The following is an 8,608-nucleotide window of genomic DNA, read 5'->3' on the forward strand; positions in this document are numbered from 1 at the left end:
AAACAACTTATAGGGAAAACATTGTATTTTTATTGTAGATCCAGTGTATATGTGGCTCTCCCACACTTGAAAGAGACCAGCTGTGTGTGGTGTGTTTTAGTTTTATCAGTTTAATGTTTGTATTCATGGTTTATTTTTATATTGTCATATGTATTCAATGGTTTGTTCCATGTATCTCCCTGAGTTTGTTCCCTATGTTTTACCACAGTTGCAGTTAATTTCAAATCACCTGTTATGCAACCCCCAGGTCCTGTCTATCACTTCAAGGGCCCACCCTGGGACAGAAAGTTCCAGTGAGGTCATCAAGTGATTGGGCAAGATCCTGGCTGTGTAGGAGATAGCTAGCTGCGAGAGGTCACATAAACAATCTGCAGCTGGATAGCAACAGGATGCTAGCAGCTCTTATCTTTACTGCAGCCCTTTTCCTTAGACAGAGACATTGTGTGTCTGGGGTCCTTGAGGGTGCTTCTGGACAATATCAAATGTGTAGCAGAAGCCATAGGAACGCAGAGGTGGGAGTCAGATTTGCACTTCTTCATTTAACCAATAGTATGCTTACTTCTAGTTTTATGCATGAGCTTATTAGGTGTGCTATATATTCTGTAAACGCTTCTAATAAACTGAGTCTTGCTGATTCAAACATATGGATTTGCGGCATTTCTCCCGCCAACCGCGACATAATGGGGACCTCAACAAGATAAAAATGAACGGACCACGGCCGGTCGGCACATGGGGAATGGGTCTTTTAGCAGCGAAGATGGCGAAAAGCATCAAGGTGCCGCGCCCTGGATGACCTCAGCAGAGGCTCCGGCCATTAAGTGCTGCCAAAGACCTTGGAAGGCTGCAACAGCACCGACAAAAAGGATGGAAAGGCAAGCAGCACATGATTTATTCTCTTGCTTTTTAGAAAAGCATCAGGTTAAGGACATAGATCTCCGTAAGGAGTTCCCAGGGCTGCTAACCTACGGAGATTCACAGGGGTTCTTTCTGAATCCCCATACAACCCATGAGTTAACTGAGTGGTGCGGGTTTGGTGATAAGTTACGGGACAGCAGAGAGTTGGGAGCCTGGAGGTGGGACTGCCCCATTTGAAAAGTGGAGTCGCAAAAGTTTGCATTGAGTGGAGAAGACGGCTGCGGTAAGCTGAACTTGTGAAACAAAGAAACAGAAGGGAAAATATATGGTAAAAAGTTTCAGGCAGCTACCTAGCTCATCTCAAATATTCTCTCTAAGAGAGATGAAACAATTAAAGACAATGACTGCCTTGTGGGCTAATAAAACAAAAGAGAAAAAACTAGCCAGACCATCCCTCGTGTTTAGTGAGACAGAGTGGACAAAATAGGAGAAATACTGTAGGACTGTATCATTTGAAGGCGGAAAAGACAGAAAAATAGCTCGGTAGTTTCGAGAGTTCAGTGTGGTTTGGGAAAAGAGTTTAATTACCTGGGGACTGTGTCAGCCGAAAACAAAGGCTGCCAAGACTGCCTGACTGCTGAGATCGCCATTCAGGCTTTTAACGGGACGAAAAATTACGCAGAGAGATGCAAAAGTCCTCCAAGTTTTGCGAACTTTTTCAGTGTTGGTAATCCGTGTCCCAAGAAAGGCACAATGCCTGCCGCATTTTGCTAGACAATAGACCATGTGGCTTCAGGAGCGGAAGTTCTCTCGCCAGCTCCAAGAACGAACTGACCGATCAGGAAGTGGCACAGCCGCCAGACCCTGAGGGTGTGGTGAAACACGAGAGGTCAGGCAGAGCTGAGAGCAACAAGGGGGGCTGGCACCGGGGACAACACAGGAGGCGGAGTGCAAGCCAGCAGTGAGCGAGGGGCCCAGCCCCCTCCCCTCTCCCAGTCCCAGGGAAGCAGCGGAGCGCAGAGGGGGAGAGGCGGCAGCTGTATACCCTGTGGTGGTGAGGGAGCTGACCGCGACATAATGGTTCCCTCTTTCTCCTTCTTGATTGGTTCCCATGCCTGTCTTTCATATGCAGAGCCACTCCCTACCTTTACCTGATTGGTCCCTTGCTCGACTCATCCCCTTTCTCCTCCCCAGTACTTAAGCTGTTGCACTGGGGCAGTCTGTGCTCTGCTGAGGCAGACTCCCTGGAGGTGAGGTCATTCCTTGCAGGGCGCCAATAAACTCTAGTGGCAGAAACCTTGACAGCGTCCTCCCTTCATTCCTCAGTCGTGGAACATGCTTGCAGTAAAAAGGGCTCACAGGATCAGCGAGGTAGATCCATCTACTGAGCTGTTCCTTCTTGGCCAGTGTCAGGGCTAGCCAGGCAAAGCGGGCCAAGACTCCCAAGACACCGCGACCACTGCACAGCTGGATGTGCTACCTTGTCTGTCTGGTGTTTTGAGAAGGCCAAATTTTTTTGTCCTAGTATGTGCCTGTTGAAGAGTAGTAAATAAGCATGGATAAATGTTATAGTCCAGGTATACTGAATCTTCTGCTTCCAGGATAAGTAGCAAAAAGACTGTCTGGGTACAGGCAATGTATCTGAAATTCTCCCAGTACTGCCCACTTACTTCACAGCACACGTGCAAGTATTTCTGTCAAGAAAACAAGGTAGACTTACCCTTCTTATAAAATGAAGTCCCCACAGTTTGATGCCTGTGAACTATGCCTCATTTGAGTTCAGCACTTCACTGCATGATTAGACATGTAATTTAAATACCAAAGGAAATGTGATTTTTGTATCAGAATTTTGTCACTGCTTAGTCCAATTTGAATACAGTGAGATCAAGCAAAGTGTGAACATTCACTAATTCTAGAGACCAAAGAGTGTAAACTCTGTAGATCTCTATAGAGAACTGTTCAAAAAACCAGTTGTCTAGTGCATCACTAGAGTATTTATGTTCTACAAGTGGTTTAAAAAGCAACCAAGACAGAACCAAACACAAATCTGCCCACAGGATGAATTAATTCAGGAAAGGACTAACAATACTGTTAAATAGGAAACTACACAAATTTTTATATAAGTGTGAAACAAATCAAATCACATACCTTTGGGAAAGCAGAAAACAAATAAATATAATCTTTTACATTTCTTACCCTAATTTGCTCTAATTTCCTCAAGACAGGAAATTGAAATACAAAAGAAAACATTATTAAAAGTATTCTTGTGGCGACAGACAGTGTGAAACTCCTTAATAAATATGCAAAACTATTTTAAAGATGTATTTAAGTGCTTTATGTGTTTGATATACAGTCTTTTATGTCTCTGACAAGATGAAACAGAATAAATAAAGAGAGAATGAAGTGTTATCCTAAGTCCTATATTGCACATCTGGTACTACAGAAGCTTTACAGGCAAGTGTTTTGACAGACTCTGGTGCCAGGCCTGAATCCTAGTGGTCCAATGAGCAGCACAGCAGAGAAAGGGGAAATGACATGATCATTACCCCAGCCTAGGGCTCCTGCTTGCAAGACCCAAATTATTCAGAGGGTCAGGATATGGGTAAAAACTCAAACCAGACTCACTCTCCCTTGCTTTCTAGGAAATTCTAATGATGAACAGGTTCCTGGCCTCACAGGAACCTCCCTTTTCACTCTCAGGGAAGCACAGGAACCCACTAAAAGGGTTCTCTTAGGCTGCCTGCCTCAGGTCAACCTTACAGCTTGGCTCCTATGCTCTGGCATAGTCTCACATGGCTTTGAGACTTTTCCACTTCTTGATTCCTGCTCTTTGCTCCTGCTACAGGGGAAAAAAAAATCACTGGTTGATTACTCATGACTTTTTCTTCTTTTGCAAAACATCCTTAGCTGGGAGTATGAACACAGAAGTATGAGAAACAACCACTCACTTTAAAATTTTAGAAGGTTTATTAAACCTTAACAAATACAACAAAGGACTGAATAGGGAAAAAGGACAGTTCACTGGGAGTTAGTGACTTAGCAGCCACAAACTCATCTACAAAATGGCTGCTCACTTTTTATATTCCTGGGGTGGGGGGGGAGGCGGCGGGGTAGGCCGGTGATGTGTGTGGCATCAGGCAACTCTGGCCCCTCCCAAAGCCTGCCAGTCAAATCTTCTTTGCCGTTTATTCGTGGAGGCTACTTTCTTGTAACTTGATTGGAGATCAGGTGTTGTCATGCGATGCTCTCCTGGCAAAAAGATTTCCCCATTACACACCTTCCCTCCATGAGTCCCAGACAACCTAGGCTGCCTGGTTACAACAATACAGAGGTGGGAGGAAAGGGGATTATGGGAAGAACAGAGGACATCTAAACAACAAACCACAATAACGTAACTATACATAAATAAAGCTTCTCTTAAAATACACACAATATGAATCCCTTAATTGCAAAAACCAGTCATCCCATTATTCATCTATAACAGAAGATACCTTAAAAGTGCCCCTAAACATTGGCTGGGAAGATGCTAATCTAAATCCATTTAGTCAGTTTCATGCTTGGTTTTCCAGTATGTCCATACTCAGCAAGGATAACGTCTTCAGACAAGGAAATCCTATGTTTCAGCAGAATGGTGCCCTTTTGTCTTGTTTTGAAAGACAGATACCTGCCAAGGAAGGTGGGAACCTCCCTTGGAATGGAGAATATGACCCCCTTTGCTCTGAAATATATTAACTTTGAAAATATGAGGCTTTCAGGCAAAGATATGGGAAAAGGAAAACCAGTTCTTTATTAGTATGTGTATGTATAACAAGGCAAACAAACACCAACAATGGCAGCAACAACAAACAAGAAGAGAAATCACAATAAAATCTCTTCCCGCTCTTTCCTTTCCCCTTTGCTGTAGTTACAGTCACAGCCAGAAGGGGCGCTGGTGGCTCCCGGTGGGCGGGGCGGATGTGGTGACTGTGGCTCGCGGCTCCCCAATGGCCTCACGACTGCAGGGGGCTCCACTGTGAGCTCAGGGCCCGTGCTGGTAGCACTGCCTTGGCCTCGGCAGGGAGTCATGGGCGGCAGCTTGTCACAATTGCCAGGCTCCAGGAAGCTGCGCAGAGGTGGCTTATATGGGGACATGTCCCCCGACCCAAGTCTGGGAAACAAAACAATGTAATTAAACAGACTTGCAGCGCAGGAAAATCACAGCAGACCGGGATCTCAGAGTTCAACGCACAGGAGTGGCCGCGGCAACACACTGCAGGCAAAGGACCTGGTGGGAACCGATCCCGATGTTTTGGCACCACGCACTGGTTCTGAGCTCCGAGTGGTCAGACGGCAAGGAGAAAAGGCAAGCCCCTCCTTCCTCCACCAAACCTAGAAACCAGACTGAACAAAAACCCAGTCCCAACCTCTGGGATAACCCCCTCACATTTTCTCTAGAGTTATCCCTTGCAACTGCTCCCAGTCAGGGCCATTTCAATGGAATGTTGTGGCACTCAGCTACACCTTTGTTTTCTTCAGTAACAGTAGTTATTGTTTCCTAGCAACATATGGGACAAAATTCAATGAGGGAAAGAAACAAAAGGAAAAAATCCTAACCTCCAACACCTATTTTATCTCACAGATAAGATTACTTATTGTGTTTTTCAAAATTGTTATTTCAAGTGATTGCATAGCAGTTCAATGCCTGCTATGTGCTTTACTAGCAGACAGGATTCTTCCCAGTCCTAAATGTAAAACAACTCTCCTGTATTTCAATCTGACAACCCTAGAGAGACAGTGAAGTCTTAGAACCTGCATGCATAGACAGACTGGCTAGCACCTATTTGCTAGAGAGATTGGAATAAAAATCTTTATCCAAAGCAAACGTGTCTACTTGAAGGTATAAACCTTGGCCAGTTGTACTTTTTTCTGCAATCACTTTAATAAACATCACCTCCATGATAACATTTTTGAGTCTCTAAAAAGTTTGTCTTTATGCACTATATTTTTTCTTAGACAAGTGGACAACAGAGTCTCAGAGGAGATAAATTAGATGCTTCAGACCACCTGAGAAGTCTGGAGCAAACAAAGACTTTGGGTATTATCCTTCTCAGGCCCGTTATTTGCCTATTTTCAGAGAATCAGAAATAAAATGTACACAAAGAGCAAATTGCCCTGAGCAATACCATGCCAAATACAAATATTTGCATGAATAGTTTTGCATAACATATTCCTATTCTGGCAGGATATTTCACCCTTTCCACTCCTCTCTGCTTCAGGTTAAGAATACTTGAAATTGCCAAAACTTTGAGGCCTTTCTGTCTACAAAGTAGATTGTAATATGAATCTCACCAGGTGCTACTGACAGTACAGGAGCTCCCTCATCTTTGCTGTGGCAGATGAGGCTGTGCACTCTTCGGTTTTACATATGTAAACCACTTGCTTAGTACATAGTGGATATATTTTCTCTAAAGCAAGTAAAACCATTTCACTTTCTGCCTATGACTTCACAGATTTGAAAAATCAAACTGACCCATTAAGGAAATTAAGTGATCTTTTAAAAGCTAATCTACTCAGCTGTTTTCCTAGAATTTAAGGAATGGAAGTAAACAACAGAATTCACTTATCTAGCTATGACCTCAAAGCATACAAAATGAGAGAAACTAAAGAGTTGCCAACTCTTATGAGAACAAATATAAGAAGAGTGTCAGATAACTGATGTGTTGCTTCAGAGACATGATTGTGTTTCTGTTTATGAGACAAAATTGTCTCTACCTGGACAGATTTCCAATTGTGTCATCCACATTTAGAGGAGCATTACTAGATTAATTGCTGAGGTCTACAAAGTAGTCAGTGACACTACTGTCTAAACATATTCAGTGTGGAGTATGACATTTGAATCAGGAAAGGAAGAACCTGTAAGACTTTGAGGGCTGCAAAACTTTCCAGATATTTTGGAAATACCAGTCTTCCCCGTATGTCATACCATTACATTCTTCCTAACAGAAAGTCCAGTTGCAATCCAGTTAACTCTGTAGCTGGAATAGCAATGGACTAACTCATTGCAACCATTTTTATCTAGTGCAAGCAATGGTCCAAAAACCTTCAGCAAGGTTCCTGAATGTGTGGTATCAAGGCATTTCAGAATGAAGATGCTTCAGTTGAATTTAAAAATTGAACCTTCAATATGTAATAGCTTTCCTGCTTTCCTAAATTTCCTAAGTATTATTTGATTTCTATAATGGAAAAAAAGAGTCAGTAAAATAACAGTTTGGCAAAATCAAGGCAATTTTATTTTTACTTCCTTTATTTTTCTGTCTTGCTTTTAGAGTTCAAAAAATTCCAGCCAAACCTACCATTCTTGCTCCAATCAAAAAAAAACCCCGCTTATAAAAGCGCGTTTTCAAAAAGAGGCCTCTGTCAACCTTTACACAGATATTAGATCACTGCATTGTACACAGCTCTGCCTCTTAAATCTTCTTAAAGATTTAAGATCTTGAATCTTAAATCTTAAAGCTTGTAAAAATCTGCTGAAAGCAGAGGTCAGAAACACTGGAAGCAGCTTGTGCAACAATAACAGGATGTGAGACTAGCAAAATGTTTATCATTTTTTGAGAGTGACAGTATACTTTTTTAGAAGCCATTAATCCAACCTTTACAGGTAAAGCAGAATATACTGTCAACAATTACATTTCTGTTAGCATAAAATACCATCATCTACCCGTTAGGTGCCATACATCACTCCTTGCCATGCCTATGCATGCTGACTACACCTCTCCTAATAAAATAACTGGCACCGACCAAGTCATTAATTTTCACTGATATTATCAGTTTTCTCTGCTGAGAGATAACTAGAAGCACTTGGGAAGGAACAATGAGGAGTATGCATTAGCTGTCCAACTGCAAGGAGCCTTCCCTCAAATAAATGAGCATGTAAACACATACTTAAGGGTTATGATCCTGTAAAGAAGGTGCTGCTGCAAATTAAAGCTGCTACACAGTTTTAAAGATAAAGGAAGACATGGTCCCAAACAAGACGAATCGCTAGCTGAAGTAATCTAGCAGCAAACGCCACTCACCTGTTTGCTACCTTGATTCCTCTGAACAAAAAAGCACAAGTCAGGCTGCAGCCTGAGCTCAGTGACCTTCCTAGCTAAGCCCCATATATGACCATGAATGCAGCATCAGCAGTCCAGGAAGTCCTTCAGGCTCAATTTAAATTTTATCACAGCCATGATTTAAAAACATCATTTGCTTTAATCAGTATAATTGTGTGTGCAAGTGCACAGCCAGGGGTGAGGAATGCTGGTATGAAACACAGTGTAGAAGAAAGAAGATCTTCTAAGTTTTCCAAAACACTTCACTGATGCTAGCCAACGCCTAAGTGCTGCATTTTTCTTTTTGCCACAAATTTTCTTCCTAGTCTTTGCAACTGTTTTTTATGGTTTCCAAGGAAAGAAGAGGGTCCAAGTCAATGTTTCGAATCATGAAGCCCAGTTTCAGGACTCATATAAATGGGAACCACTGTTACTAACAGAATTGTTTCTGGTTTACCAGATTATGAATCTGTATAAACACAAAGAAATTTATATTCTGGAGCTGTTTTCCTTTCCTTTTTGCACAGCCATTAATACATTTTTTCAATTATTCTTTTGTTGTTGTTGTTTGTTTTGTTTTTTTGGGAGGCTTTTTGGGGTTTTTTTTTGTTTGTTTCATAGCTGCCAAGTCTTGCACAGTTCTAGGTGTGAATTTATGCAAATTTAAGAATGTGCTAATT

The sequence above is a fragment of the Sylvia atricapilla genome, chromosome 1 (assembly GCF_009819655.1).
Source record: "Sylvia atricapilla isolate bSylAtr1 chromosome 1, bSylAtr1.pri, whole genome shotgun sequence".
Classification (NCBI taxonomy): Eukaryota; Metazoa; Chordata; class Aves; order Passeriformes; family Sylviidae; genus Sylvia; species Sylvia atricapilla.